At 38.2% G+C, this 16976-nt stretch overlaps 1 protein-coding gene across 1 annotated transcript in view; it reads left to right on the top strand.

Annotated features, from left to right (window-relative positions):
* LOC145908579 (MKI67 FHA domain-interacting nucleolar phosphoprotein-like) overlaps positions 1–16572 on the top strand; it is a 74177-nt gene extending 57605 nt beyond the window's left edge. The window contains exon 8 of the transcript XR_014403023.1: positions 16486–16572. The gene's annotated coding sequence lies outside the window, so the exon portion shown is untranslated. The remainder of the gene's footprint in view (positions 1–16485) is intronic.
* Positions 16573–16976: the final 404 nt, after the last annotated feature.

Raw genomic sequence — 16976 nt, 5'->3', positions numbered from 1 at the left:
AGATGTTACGCGAAATTATTGTGAAGTCGTAGATTGGGTATTGTTGTTCACACATTTGCATACGCAATCGTGCATGACTAGTTGGCATTAATTTAGTTTATTTCAAACCAAACTTAACATTTACATATTATCCGCCATGACGACTCATGTTTCAACATTTACAAACAAAATCTCCCGAAACTATTGTTATATGACGTAATACATTACTTTTGTTACAGTTGCGACAATAAGTTCGACTACCCCGATTCAAACAAAGTATGCGCCCTAAGAGTGAAGGAGTTTTGCAAAGGAATGATCAAATGTGTTGGAAAAACGCTGTGTGAAATCTGTCCCTCCCTCTTCCAGTGTCCGAATTCAGCTTGTTGGAAACGTTCGACTGTTTGTGATGGCGATCCTTGCAATGACTGCCCAGCTTTCCAACACTGGAATAATGGACATGGATTCAAATGTGTTCGGAATGGCAGGAATTGCAATCTTCCGCAGATGTTTCTATGGGATGGCATTGCCGATTGTGATGATAAATCTGATTTGTGTTACACCTCCGAGAATGGAGATGCCAGGTTTTTCGTTTTTGATTGCATTTTGTATATGCGTACTTGCCAGCACTGCTCCAGACTAACCTCTACCTCTGTGCTCCTTATCTTACCATTATTCGGCGTCACTCTTCCTATTGCAGTGAAAACGAAAAAACTGAAACATTTGCAAATATGAATATAGTTTTAGTCAAATGAGCTTAGTGGTTTTATGGTTATAAATGTTAACAAAGAACAGCGATAACTGCTTGCTTGTGGTGAAATATTGCATCTGTAAACAAATTTGTGATTGCAGAGATATTCGTACCTTTTCATCCATGAAAGAAGGATTGTGTTTCCAATGTAAAAATGACTCAATGATCATCTCAAGGTCAAGTGTTTGTGATGACGTCATAGATTGCCCTGATATGAGTGATGAATGCGGTTGTAATGGAAAATTCCATGAGCAATACATCAAGAACAAGGAAGTGTATTTCGGGTAGGTTTGAAAAGACCTTTATTTCGTTGATGCAAATAAACTATCAATTTTGTTTAGTTCTAAACCACGTTGTAATTGTTTCGACAATAATGGAGTCTGTTACAACAAAATTTATCAAGCCAACATTTCCTGTAACTCAAAAAATGAAATCTGCGACAAGCTCGCTCATTGTTTGGGGAATTCCCCATGTGAGTACCTCTGCCCCTCCCACTTCCAGTGTTCGAATTCAGCTTGTTGGAAACGTTCGACTGTTTGTGATGGCGATCCTTGCAATGACTGTCCAGCTTTCCAACACTGGAATAATGGACATGGATTCAAATGCGTTCTGAATGGCAGGAATTGCAATCTTCCGCAAATGTTTCTATGGGACGGCATTGCCGATTGTGATGATAAATCTGATTTGTGTTACACCTCGGAGAATGGAGACGCCAGGTACTGATGAAACGTTGTGGTTTGTTGAAAGTATCTTTCAGTTAAGATAAGACAGAATGGACTTATGTAATGTTACAATATAAATAACCTCGTGTCAAACGCAGTTTATTGTAAAGAAAACATGTTTCGCTAAAAGCATCATCACTTCTTATTCAAATAGAATGGACTTCATTTGCAGAGACATTCGAAGTTCTCAGACATTTAATCATCGTTCATGTTTTCAATGTACAAATGACCCAATGATCATCTCAAGGTCAAATGTGTGTGATGACGTCACCGACTGTCCCGATAAAAGTGATGAATGTTTTTGTCAACCTGGGAAAACCAAAGATTGTGGCAAGTTTCATTAGTAAGTGATAAAGCATTAGTTTATTCTTTGGATTAAAACCACTGACATCCATTGCGTCACCAGAAATCTATGACTTGCAATAGTGTAAGGTGTGTTAAGTGTCTGTAAATACTACATGACTTGTTTTCATTGGCACGACTCGTAAACTAATGCAGGTGTTAAGGATGTGTTTCGCCGCTGCAGGAAAAATACCCATTTCTTAAAGGCCCGTTTACACACGAACATAGTTTGGCACCGCACAGCACAGTCTGGCACACACGGTGTTTACACTACTGGAATAATCGAACACGAAACCGACAAGTGCAAGTGACAAGTTAAGTTGATAATTTTTAAGGACTCTTGCCTTGCATTTCTCGGCCCCGCCAGCGTTATCATAGGTACAAATTGAAGTTGTTGCTATTGGCTGTACGTATTCTTCAACAGAAGGCATGTACTGTGTTACATACTTAAGGCATGTACTGTGTTACATACTTAAGGCATTTACTGTGTTACATATTTAAGGAAGTTACTGTTTTAGATATTTTTTTACGACGCAAGGTAGCACTACAGATAATCAAAACAAAGATGGTATAATTGAAACAGGACAATGGTTTTCCAGCACAGCAGCATCCCGCTGAGATGCCGTTCCACACACCACTTTGTAATTTAGTTACGGCACCATTTCGTGCGCTCAAAACAATCGCTCACATGTCAAACGCGGTCACATCACACAACCACAAACCAAAATAATATACGTCCTACATTTTTAGGCAGTCGCGCTGCACTTTCGCATCAATGTGTGCTGAAATGTGCCCAACTATGCCCGAATTTATGCTCGTCGAGCAAAAGCGAGCACATCCAAGCACAGACCGGCACATACCATCCCAGCAGAACTCAGCACGCGCGCACAATAAAACAAACACAGAATCGTCTGTAGTGTAAACGGGCCTTTACTGTTATGACATCATAAAGATGTTTTGGGCCTTGATTACAAAGTATTGTAGTCGAAAAAGACTTTGGTGATTTCAATATCTTTGTGTTCTTCAGCTGCCGTGTTTCAAAACCAATTAGGATAAAGCGAATGTTTGGTATTGTTTATATTTCTTGACATACTATTGATGTGATAACAAGAGAACAAATTCAGTGTGAGGCATTTGTGCTTCAGTGGAGTGCGGCAGGTATTTTGAGGTTAAACTTCCTTTCGTAATTTTGGGTCAGTTCTGAGCTGAATTCCCATGTATGGGTTTCAAAAATGTTTGTTTAATTACTACAGGAGTCGCAAGTAAATATCATCTGCATTCAATTTGAGTTTTTAATTATAAAATAAACCCGAAACAGTCAAATATTTTCAGTGTTGATGAGGAAGTGAAGAACGACTGCTCAACAACAACAACAACCAACTACATACAGGGGGAGTTGTGGTGTAGGGTAAGTGAGAATGCATAACTTATTTTTAGTCGGAAATAAGTTTACCAGAAATAATGAAAATGGTTTAGATGTTTACGTAGATTTGTAGGTTCTTACCAACACAATATACTTACTTACTTGCTGGACAAACTTCAGTTTAAACAAACGTTTGCAACAATGTTTACGCAGTCGAACGCAATGAATATTTGTTACCTTTATGGTTTGGTTCCTGTAGTTTTCTAAACTACAGTGGAACAAACCAACAATCAGAGACATGAAGCGAGTTACAACCAATGTTGTGGTTTTGCAATTAAAATTGTTCGTTTCAAAGCGAACTAATCCACGAAGCACAATGATATGATTTTTTAATACATTGATTCATTCTTATATGATCAAAGAAAGTCACACTGCGCAATTACATGGATACCTGTGTCTCGAAGATGTTTGTGTTAGATACGACAACGTCACAGTACCGAGATCATGCATTTATTTCAATTCAAAATGTTCCTGTCTGTGGCGCCATCGCGATCACTTCAAACACTGTTGCATGTAAAAAGATTACGTTGTACATATGCTGTTATATACTATTGGGCAACATTCAATGACATCATCACAATAACCGCTCTACACCTACTTCGTTGCTATAAAACACAGGGTGTAGCTAATTCCACCAAAGCGCGTTGTATTCGGCTGCTCTAGGGTGGATATCACTTTCGTCGCATCTCGCTTCGCCATAATCTTTACGGATGATGTACGAACCCGGTGTCTGATGAGGTTGAGCCATCGTAATACCGAACTTCACCGTCGTAGCCAACAAACATCCCAGTAATATCGTTACGGATAAGTTTGAATACTTTTATCGCGAGTTAAAACATCTTAAATATTTACAACCAAATTCCGTGTCATCATGGAAAATTGTTCGCGCTCTTTGACACTTTGTACATTTGTTAACTGTTTGTAATGTACTTAAATTTCAAAAGCTCAGAGTTTGGAATACCATCCTATTGCCCAAAACCAACTGTGAGATGTAGTGGGGAGTAAAACTTTTGATAAATTAACCAATCAACGGTTTTCCATCAAAATTTACTAATGATAAAACCTCATGTAACAGCCACGAAATCCTGACAAGCCTTTCGTTCAAAATAATAACAAAAATATTCCTTCCAGCATGAGCAACAAATTGTTCGCTCAAAAACATACCAGAAACCACGTGATGTGTTTTACATAGTATGGGCTGTGGGGGAGGAGGTTCGACAACAAACAACTGTGCGATGGGAAGCGGGATTGCGATGGTCACATCCGCAATTATGACATACCTCGATACTTCAACCACGATGAAGATCCTCAACTTTGCAAACATCGGAAACACTGTGACACAAAAGACGGACTTCTCAATATTCCTATGTCCAAAGTATGCGACGGTTTCATCGATTGCAAGGATGAAAGTGACGAATATCCAGAAGAATTGTGCACAAAGGAAGGAAGATTCTACTGTCCAACGTTAAATGGAGCCAAAGTAAAGTTATTTCTTGTCAACAAAAAATGCAAGACTCCTTAATTGCAAGAATTAGAGTAAAATTGCTTCAAAACTGTATTTTAACTATAAAAGTCAAATAGGTATCGTTGTCTGTTGTTCAGTATTGTTTGTCATAATGCCCTTTGTTGAATCTTTCGCACACAGTTAACCACAAAGACGGTTTAAGTATTTCCCAGATTTCTGTGACAGATTTCTATCAACGAATCGGATGTTTGTGACCTCACAATTAACTGCGATAATCAAAGTGACGAAATACACTGCACAAAGGACGGGAGGTTTTATTGCGAAAACAAAGATCCATTGTTCGTTAAGAAGGAGAAGGTAAACACATGTTAACAATATTTAAAGTTTTGTGTCCTGTGGCAAAGATGTTTTGATTCCGTGCGTGTTACTATTGTGACCGAAATTAATTCAGCGAACCCGAATTCGCAATAAAGTTATTGGGAGGGCGGGTATGGAAGTTTTAGGACCGATTTAGAAAGATCTTTTCTCCGTTTTTAACGCTTAATTTGCCTACCTCAACCATGGTAAACGCTCAGTTCACCCTGTACTAACGACTCACCATCAAAACAAAAGTTTGGAACCGAACTACAGAGGCGACTACTTTCATAATTAAACAAAATGACGTCAATAAGAACACAAATTTAGAAGCGCCCAATGTTAAAAGGACGAATATCAAAGAATAAAGTGCGACCCACTGCAAAAGTCATGTTTTTTACACTTAACCACACAAGCACACCTCAACGTTTGCTACCAGATGAGAACTGTCAGTCTACCAATTAGTTCTTATTTTTCTCGCCACTTTTCTGGCCAATTAACGTATATAAAACTACACGTGTATATTGCAGTACACATTTCTTATCCAATTTCCATAGTTCCGTTGTTCACCAATTACATACAAAACAGTAATTTCGCATTGTGCTGTTTACAGACGCCAATATGACCAACTTAACTACAAAGTTTTCTTTAATTTACTCCACATAGAAATTCAATGGAGTCGGCGACTGCTCTGATTGGTCAGACGAATGTCCAACAAATACAAAAGTAATTGACGAAAACATATTTTCATCACGATACGAGTTGATTGCAAGCCCATTTCTACGAGCCATTGTGTGGATAATGGGGATGCTCGCCATTGCCGGAAATTTGGTAAAATAAACAAAGTTTGTTTAGTCTTGGTTGCACAATAAGAACACGTGTTATATTCCTTTAATTTGTTTTAAGGTTGTCATGGTGATGGAAGGTAAAACGTTGGCGACGACAGAATCACAATCTGCTGCATTTCGCACAAACCATCTGCTTGTTTTGAATCTATCCGTTTCCGATCTACTCATGGGAGTTTATCTGATCATGCTGGGCGCCGCTGGTGTCAGATACTCCGGAAATTATTGTGCCAATGACCTTATATGGAGATCAAGCGGAAGTTGCACCACAATGGGGGTATTGGTTTTGCTTTCAAGCGAAACATCGGTGTTTACAATGGTTCTATTGACCATATTCCGACTGTATGCTGTGACAAACGTAAGTGAAACAATTGTATTTGATTAAGTCAGCTATTGCCAACTTCGTTAAACCGGTGACGGCCCTTACCAAAATTTTACGACAACTTTCTCTCTGGAAATCTTTTATCTCCAGAAACCTATTTATTTTCACACTCACAGATATCGCTAGAATCTGAGCCTGACATGAGAAACGAAACTAAAACGAATGTTGTTAAAATGACGCAGTTTTGCCCAATTTGGGAACTACAGGGTATAGAAAGAAGGAGCAATTTCCAGTCCGATGGGATTCGAACTGACAACTATGTTCAACATCCCACGATTTGAAACGAACGCCGAGCTAGCAAACTTATTACTTTTAATGAAAACACGTCAATGTTCTCTTTTGTTTCAGCCGCTCGATGCATCCTTGAAACCGGAATTGAAAACAGTCATCCTTTCCATTATCCTCTCCTGGGCATTCTCGTTTACAATTGCTTTTATTCCACTCACAACTCAACTTCAACATTTGTTCGAAACCAAAGCTTGGATGAATGAGAATCCGTTTTTTGAAAATGTTGCAGTCGACTTCTCTAGTAAGATATTTTGTCGTTTTTTTGGTGGTGAAACCAGTTTCGAATGACACTAGCGCTGCGTATACAGGCATGAATAACTTCATGGATCGATTTGTAACTTTCCAACACAACTTCACAAGCAACGATTCCCAAGAACTCAACACTGCCATAATGCGAGTGAATGATGCTAATTCCTGGATGGATTTTCTGGATATTCTTGAGGATTACAATTACACTGAGTTATTTGATATTTCTGGATATTTGGGGTACGTTTATATAATCGCAAAATGTTCAATTTTATCGCCCCAAAATTATCTGTGTGTAGATATTACAGCAGCAGCAGCGTTTGCATCAGCAAACTTTATGTAACAACCAACGACAAGGCATGGGGATTTTCAATCGCCATTATTACTCTTAATTTCCTGGCCTTCATGTTCGTGGCATTTACGTATTTGTGGATTTACAAGAAGACAACTGCCAGTGCCAGGAAAGTGAACGAGAGATCAAGAGATGGCAGGGTGGCAAGACAAAACAAAGGTAATCGCATTCGTATTTGCAAACATATTATTCCAGAAATGCTGTTTGTTTCGGCAGAAATGCAAAAGAAAATCCTCCGACTGATAATTACCGATTTTCTCTGCTGGGTTCCAATTTCAATCATGGCATTTGTAAACTTTGGTGGAGTCCCCATGCCTCCAGTGATGTACGCTGTGTCAGCAATCATCCTACTCCCCATCAACAGCTCTCTAAATCCCCTCATCTACTCCAACGCACCGAAACTCCTGTATGATAGAGTCCGGGATGTCCTACGTGCCGTTTTCAGGCCTCAACCACAGGAAGAGCAACAGGAAAATGTGTTTGTGGTTGCTAACCGACAAAACTTACATGTGGTTGAAGCAGAAACTGCTCTGTAAATAAACCTTGGGTTTGGTTTTGTGCAAAATATGAAGTAATTTTTCTGACATCGAATCCATACGCTTATGTGTAGAATTCTATTTGTGATGGCAGAGTAATTCCAACACAAAATTGATATTTCTAATGACATTTTTTGTTTCCATGTCTCTATTAATGCCCGGTCATTTTTAGTTGTATTTTTGAGTAATCATTTTTTGTACCATGGTATGACTCACGTGATGAGTTGGTCCGACTCGTCATCCAACACATGGTCACTCTTATTATGTGTGAGTGTTGGAACGCTTGACATCAACTTGGGTAGAATCATTTGGACATTAAAATGATGCGGTGATTCCCCTTGCTTCGAGGGACTTCACCACTTTATTTTGTTTTCTATCGAATTGGAGACACATTTGAGTGCATTTGTGGCGTGCAAAGTACCATCCACCGTATGAGATGAAATATTATGTGTTTGACGACGGATATGAACTTATCGTGTTGCTGGGTGATCGTTTACTTGTAAATATGATATTTTGATGTTAGAAATGTTCCATGAAACCAAGACAAACTACTGGTTGAGGGAAATATATTCTGCCAACTACAAAACGTCACCGAAAAAAGTTACCCCCCCCCCCCCCTAAAAACCCCCTCTCACATGACTTGTACATAAACCTGTGTATCATGGATAACATGGATGAGTATAATTTAATGCAAACAAGATGTTGTAAAATTCTTGGCAGGACGAACTGTCAGTGTAAATACCAATAAGAATTGCGTTTATCGTAACGTGGCTTCCAACGAGCAGCAACAAGATTTTTTGTTTGAAGTTAATTCTTTTTGCCATCAACTACCGTTTGGTACAAACTAGCGGTTAGTTTTTTCTCTTCAAAATGTTTTCGTTAAAAAATATTTAAACTTTCACAAACATGTCACAATGAGACCTTACAGGTCGAAACAGTGCGTGTACACACCATGTCACAATCGTTTTGTCAAATTTAATATCTGTTCTTCTGACACAATAAAAACGTTACTTTATTGACCGACGTTTCGCCTGTTATCCAACATGGCTTCCTCAGGGTAAGGAAGGAATGAATATTAACTCGATTCCCTCATGTTGTTGTCTTATAAAGAACAAAAACAGCGAGTTTAAGACCTAATGTTTAACCTGCGGAATCCTTTTAATGAAACTATGTGTGGTTAAGGTAGCCAATGTGTCTGGCTGCGTCCATTCTTTGTGGTCAGACATTTTTGCGAAAAACATTGAAAATATTTTTGAGTAATTAAGGTTAACATCTCTTGGCGTAATGTTAATGTGGAATAGTAACAAATGTAACAACAAAACGTAAATATTGCAGCAAGAGCTGTGATCGCCAAGAATATTAGAGCTTTGATCGTCAAATATAAAGGGCCTGCGCAGTGGGGCGATCCTGTCTTGCTATGCGAAAGCATGGTATTACTTCTGTATTGCAGCAAGATGATAAATATAAACTCTTATACCTCATTGTTGTGAAATTAAGACAAGACTTGTCTTAATATGCATGAGCCAATGGCGGTACGCAAGTTGCCCTGAGGCTTGCGCGCTCTACGTTTGCGTGAGTATTAGACTGTGTGTTGTCGCGCGCGTGTTCTGTTAGCGTGGTTTTTCGCTCTCGCCCAGGCGTATGTACTGTTTTCTTTTGATCTATGTGTTTTGCAGTTGTTCCTTAGTTACAGTGACTTAAACCCTCATGTATGAAATAAACAATTAACATCATAACACTCATCATAACAGAAGCATGGAAACGTTTTGCAACATTTTAATTCAGTCAGCTTTCTAATAAAGGCAAATATATTGCGCTTTGAAAAGCACAGTCAGTAAACTATTTGAATGGATTTAAATCAAATATACGTTCCCATGCTTGTCTTGGAACCAATAATGATTGGAGTGAGATGCGGTAACGACATTGTTGCAAGCAATTTAATTCTCATCCGTTCAGCTTGCTGCCTGATGAATAACTTGCCCGTAAAACCAGGCGAAGACTTCCACATTATGGTGATTATTTTGCTAAAGAGAGGTCGTTAAACGGGATGCAGCAACAAGCAACTATTAGTGGGCATCGTTTTTCAAATATTGTCAATGGACAGTGGGCGCTGGGGACCGATCGCAACCAGAGAAAAGTATTGTGTGATAATGGGTTCATTAACTTCAATTGATTCAACATACAAGTAGAGAAGTGCGGAATGCAATGTTACTTCTAGATATATTTGTCAAAAGAATACCAGTAGGTAATTACCCAAATGCATTAAAAATAATATTCTGAAAATATGCACTGGCAAACAACGCTTGGATCGTAAATCAATAAAATCTAACTTTACAACTGAAGAATCTAACAATAAGTTTTTATAAAAACCTATTTTTAAAAATAATTGACTATTAAGTTGTTATGTATTTCTATGCAAATTCCGACACACCGGACGTACAGACAGCTCAGATACATTCAACCTTTATTTGATTTTTTTTAACTTTACTTGATTCAACATACAGGTGGAGAAGTACAGAATACAATGATGCCTCGAGATATATTTGTCAACTGATACCAGCATTAAATTTATACTCGAAAATCATGCAATGGCATACAAGGCGTTGATCACAAATCAATAGAATCAAACTTCACAACTAAAGAACACAACAATATGTTGACATGAAAACCCATTATGTATTTCTATTTAAATTCCAACACAGTGGTCATGCAGACAGCTGCAGCAACAACGAGGACAATAGCAACGAGTCACGCCACAACCCACGCAGCCTCCTACAAACCAAACCCATCTACAACCGCAGCTATTGATCTCCAAACTTCTGCTACAAAGAATTCAAAACCAAATTCTGCAACCTCCATTCGTAAGTTCATTTTTATTAACTTAAGAAAGAGTAATTTCACTTTCCCGAACAAATGCTTTTGTTTCCCTTCAGCAGCAATTCTCACAGGTTCGTCAGATGCAATCCAATACAGTCACGACCCTACAATCATGAACATAGCCTCTTTGGCACTTGATGGTATTCTTATTGCTGCTGTTGTCATTGGGATCATCTGCTTCTGGTCGCGTACAAAACATATGTAAGTCTGTGTGCTGTTGCTTATGATTAACGTTACTTGTTTTCAACTAGTAGGGTGTGTAATAATGTAACATATTTATTTTTAGAGTTGATCAAATCAACCTTAGAATGGAGAATATTGCTTCTATAGGTGAGTAAACACATTTCCTCAGGTAACCAAACTTACCTCAGAACCTTCAGTATAAATAAAACCTTTCCAAATATTTCACAAAAAACGTCGGAGTTGAGAAATATGTATTGGTTGGAAGTCGAGATGAAAGAAACAAAGTTGTCCACAACTATGACGTCATCAATCAACCGGATTACGTAAATACGAGTGTGAAAAACAACCCTGAGGAAGCTTACATGAAATGTGTTTAGTTTTAATCACACCTCTTAATAATATAATCGATTTATGTTAAAACAATATATTGAATTGTAACTGTGCCAGAGTTATTGGATCCATCCATTTTTGTCGTAGAATTTTGTGAACGTTAAGTTTCAACAATAAAGAAAAGAGTGACGTGATGATTTAGAACAAAAAAACTATTTCTGTGTCACCAGACAGATTGTGCTTGAGAACAGTTGTTTTATTTTCTAATCAGAGCATTATGAGGATAATTGTAATGTTCTTCTAATTTATATAATACAATTGAGCTTCAATTTAACATTCATCCATTTATGACTGACTGACAAAAACATAGTCAGTAACGATAACGTCACTGGGATCACCAGGTTAAGTTTAAATAATGAAGAAAAGAGTGACGTGATGATTTAGAACAAAAAAACTATTTCTGTGTCACCAGACAGATTGTGCTTGAGAACAGTTGTTTTATTTTCTAATCAGAGCATTATGAGGATAATTGTAATGTTCTTCTAATTTATATAATACAATTGAGCTTCAATTTAACTTTCATCCATTTATGACTGACTGACAAAAACATAGTCAGTAACGATAACGTCACTGGGATCACCAGGGCAGAAAAGTGTTTCAAAACGTAGCACGTGATTAATTAGATAACCGGTGAGGTGATAAGTTTCAAAGGAACAGTTATAGAGGACAATTATATGTTTTGCACGCCTTTTGAACACTAAGTAATTTAATAAACCAGAACTTTTCGTAAAAATTTAAAAAATCAACGCGTAGCAGCTTTGGCCAAATTTCTCTATGACGCACGAACAAAATTTTTGTTTTTGCGGCGGAAAGAACCTGGAATCACACAGACAACCCTTACATTTTAAGCAAACAATGGTGATTGTGGGCATTTATGGGCTTGGCTTAATATGTACTTCGTTGTGAAAAAATATGGATCAAAGCGGCATTTTACATAGGTTTATGCAGAGATAAGCATGGAGTCAGTAAACTTGAATTTCCTGGCAAAACGGCCAGGAAAAGACTTCACTTTCTGGTAATTTTCTTTGTCATTCGTTGGGCATCAACACGGAGAAACAAGGCGGGAACATTTATACAATGGGCATGCAAAAGCTACAGCAATATTGGTATATTGTGACACCTAGTGGCGTTACATATAGGGACGATTTACGTTACATTTGTAAACACTACGCACCAACATGAACTCGTTTGGGGCGTTCAAATTTTTGGTTTTCGGCGGCATCTCCTGCTTAAATACGTGGCAAACTCCATATTCTCTTCCCCTCATACAAATCGAGGGATCAATTTGATTTGTTTTAAACATCTCCAATCTTTTCCCTTCCTGCAAACCTTGCTGCTCAATCGCTGTTATTTGACGTTTTATGAGCGTCATCATATTTTTCGCTCAGCTAAAGCAATGCAATAATCTATGACGCAAAAAGGTCGGCGTAAATATTTATGTATCCTTCTGTAAACTGATGAGTTTAATGTTGCACTTAACAGCAAACATGGTTTTACACTAGGTATGCTGGGGGTCGATGCTATGGCACGAATTAAATCGGCGAAGTTTACAGATTTTTCTCGTTTTCGTCGCCAAAGTTAAAAGGAATCAACACCCCCATGTGCTTCATTCATTCGCTTGGATTTTCCTTTGCAAATTTCATTGGGATCAACCTGGTCTAAGAAAAAGTGACATGGGCCACGTAGCACCAGAATGGCAAACATAGAACAAATTTTTGGCCACATGGCACCAGCGTAGCACAATTGTCACCGAATTTTCGGCCGCGTGGCACCAGCATGACACACATGGTGTCAGGCATTCCTACTTGTCTCCGGTATGTTTTTGGGCCACATGACACCAGTGACGTGGGCTACGTAGCACCAGAATGACACACATACGTGACACCGACATGGGACCAGTATGGCATATATTTCACTACTTTTATTTTGGTGTCGACAAAAGCCTCTTGGATCACGAAATAAAACAAAGAAGAATTTTTAAATTCACTTGAGTAAAAGATTAGGAATTAGGGATGCATCGAAAGTTCGGTTTGCCGAATTTATTCGGCCGAAAATTAAGGTTTTTATAAATATTCCGAATTTTGCAAAAATGTTTGGCCGAAACCGAAACATTTTACTGCATCCAACTCTAATACGCAAAGTTCAGTTTAGATTAGAATCATTGTTCAAACTGCACGAATGTTTGTTCGTTTTATTTTTTTGTCACCGAAATGATGAAAATCAACTTTAAGCATTTGGTACAGTAATCGAGGTTATTCTGTGCCAATAAAAGGCTGTATGATAGGATTTAGATCCAATCCAGCACATGTTTTGTTTAAATTTATTGCGTTTAAAAGAGATGGATACCAAAGTTAGTTTCGGTTTATTCGATCGAATTTATTCGGAAACTTAAAAAATAATAATAATAATAATAATAATAATAATAAAATGCTGTTTCGGGACCGTTCACTATTAGGAACCGTTGAACCAACGGATTGTATTCAATCTGAAATTTAAATACGTAACAAAACTATGATTATTAGACAACTGATTAACTTTTGTCTAATTAGAGACCCCCGTATCCCTACAGGACAATACAAATGATTGGACTCTATATTGCCCTAAATAAAACGTCGGACCAATGTTTAATTTTTTTTTTATTTTTTATTGCGTGTCGTAAGTTTAGAAAACACGTTACATAAGTTTAGAAAACACGTTAAAATAACGACAAAACAATTTAAAACCTTGCAAGTTGTAGGCTGCTATGTCTCTTTTGAGATCCGATTGAGCGAGAAATGGTACTTGTTTCGTAACAATGCAACATGTTGCGTAATAATGGCACGTGTTCGGTAACAATAGTCCATGTTTGGAAACAATGGTTAATTTAACTCGCTTATTCGCTAAAGGTCAAAGCAAGTGCTGGCTGGTTTTTGCATGGATTTTGTCCAACAATTTATTGCGGTTGCGTTTATTTAGTTGTTTAATTTATTTGGGGTGGGGATCCCGAACGATGATGTCATTAAGTTTTCAACGCTACGTAACCGTCCCAGTTAAATGTTGTTGTTGGATAGAGACTCGAAACACAAATTTCTCCCCAATAGTTTGCGGTTGAAATAAAACGACTTATACTGGCACCAACGCCTTCGAACCAATTTTACCACCAGCATGTATGACAACTAGCCTACATGTTATAGGAGAATCGTTAGCGTCCAATCTTCTAAAAAATAAATGGCTAATTTGTTAGGCTTAATTAAGTTATTATAGCAATTCAATTTATGGACTTTTGTAGATAACAATAGCGTTGGTCTCTTCGTGGTACTGCATTCCGTTAACTAACATTACACTTGCGCTGCCCGTATCGAACAGTGAAGTCGCGTTTCGAACACTTACAATGGCGAAAAAGGCATAAATCGACACCCTACTAATAACTAAAGCAATGGATGGTTGTATTTATTTTGCAGCGGAATCAACTATCACCAAACACGATTCCAAACCGCTAGATGTCAGTACAGAGATGGTGGTGGATTTGGACGATGATGAAATTCAATTTAAAACTCCGCCCAAGTCGGCAAAGGTCAAGAAGCGGTCAGTGCGCTTATCAGACCGTGACGAACCATCCAATGAGAAAGGCCGAGGGAAATCGCCCACCAACAACAGTCAAAAAGAGGCGGCGCTAAACGACCCCAGTTCAACCAATCAGGGAGGTGCGGGCGGTAAAGCAGCCAATCAAAAGACGGACCTTGTCACACCCAAACTAAAGAGAAAACGCGAAATTTCTGCTCAAACTTGCAAGAAACCAGCGAAAAAAATCTCTTTTGATGAAGAAACTCGCTTTGTTGAATAAAACCATGTAAATTGTCCTCAGATTTTTGTTTTGTTTCTAAAACTCTCCAATAAATTTGAAGTCAGCTGTGGGTAGGCACAGAGTTTGGGTTTAGCGAATCTATTTAATGTTTGATTTCCATGCTTTAACTTTTGACTCGGTTTAAAATTTGTAATTTTTTGTATCGTTCTTGTCGTTCGAAACGAAAACTGGCAAAGGTGCATTAGTTTGTGTCAGTAACCCTGTTTACATGGCCAAGTCGACTTGAGCATCAAGTCGACTCGTGACCGGGTCACGTGATTTTCAAATTCGACGCGCGAAAACGACGAATTTACATGGGGCTTTTAAGTCAGCTTAAGTTAAGCTGTCTCGGGCTGACAGGCTGTAAATTCAGACTCTGTACTAAATAAATTATCAATATTTCTAATCTAAGCATGCAGAGAAAAGTTATTGGCAGATAGTTTACGCAAATGCTTGCTGCAAATTGGTCCTTGATTATAATGTGAGTTTACTTTGCCAGATATAATAGATGATTTAACTAGAAAGCCTGCTGCAACCCATATCTTTTTAATTTCTGATTAAATTAAGAGGCTGCATTTTCCTGGAATGTGTTCACAACAACACCATGGTAAGAGTATTCAAATGAAAATTTCATGTTTAGTAGTATTAATTATCTCTGTCCTTCTTCACAGGATCCTTTTCAGAAGCTGCCTAATCCCGTAATCCCATGTACAATTGAGTGTCCGAAAACACTGAATGGAATGTTTCATACCAGCCCAATGTTAATTAATTTGAAACAAACATACTGAAGATGTGATAGTTACATAACATAAACTTGTGTCATGGCATTCTTGTCATGTTTTTTTTTTTGGCAAACAGAAAAGCCTGCTTTTGTATTTTATGGTTGATTGTTGTTCACATAATCCTTGCATAAATAAGATGCAGTAGCCTAAATATGAATAAACAACCAGTTTGCATTGACTTGTTATATTATAGCACATCCAGCAGCAAATGAAAACAGTTAACACAAGTGCATTCTTCTTTCAAACAAGTGTCAGCATTCCTGCAATGCATTTGTTTCCTTCAGGTCTCCAAAATGCAACTTAAGTCCTCAAAACGAATGCTGCTTGTTTGTATCTTGATGCTTGTACAATTCATTTAACACTTGCGCAGTATTTATCAAAATTAACTCGAGTAAGCACATCCTTCTCGCCCCTGCAGCATAGAGCATAGTTGTACTAGAACTAGTTTATTACTTTTAAGGTTTATTGTAAACAGCAAACCCTCAACGCACAACCTCATAAACAAATTACCTAATCCTAACTTCTTCGCGGCACTTGTCGCAACTGGGTTTAAGCTGACTTAATCGCTTAAGCTGTCCCGTAAACCACTCTCCGCGTTAGATCGAAGGCCGAGACGGCTTAAGACGCTTGCCTTTTTCTCTTCGCCGAAAACGAGAGAGTCGGATCGGCGAGTCAGCTTCGAAGCCGTCTTAAACCGTCATGTAAACGGGGTTACTGGTTGTTTGTTCATAGCAATGTAAGCCGACAGGTCCTTTGCATATTCGATCGCTTAGACCAGTGGTTCCAACCTGAGTTACATCGCGTACCATTTTAAAATCCTGCATAGTCGCTCTACATTTAAACAAAGAAAAATAATTTCTGGCACAATTAAGGGAATTGTCATCTTTAAACCATGTTGTCGTGTAAGAGTTCATGATTTCTCAATAATATCAACCGTTAAATGTACAAGCTAAATTGTTAGTGCCAAACAATATTCGTTAAATATTTTCCTGTTCCACCTGGATGTCTTTCGCGTATCATAGGCAGGGAACCACTGACTTTAGACCAATTTGACCCCTGCGCCTCCCAAATCTTTGAATGTCCGTTCAAAGTGTGAGTTTTGGTGAAGTGCGAAACCCTCATGACGGGGGGTCTTTGTTTGTTCCCGCGCAGTGTACGTGGTTACAGTATGTATTGGAGTACAAGCGTGAATGAAACAAGACTAATTATGACGTCTGGATTCTTTGTCAGATTCGACAT

The sequence above is a fragment of the Ascidia mentula genome, chromosome 7, assembly GCF_947561715.1.
Source record: "Ascidia mentula chromosome 7, kaAscMent1.1, whole genome shotgun sequence".
NCBI lineage: Eukaryota > Metazoa > Chordata > Ascidiacea > Phlebobranchia > Ascidiidae > Ascidia > Ascidia mentula.
The sequence above is the reverse complement of the archived record's forward strand: the minus strand, read 5'-3'. Positions and strand labels throughout refer to the sequence as shown.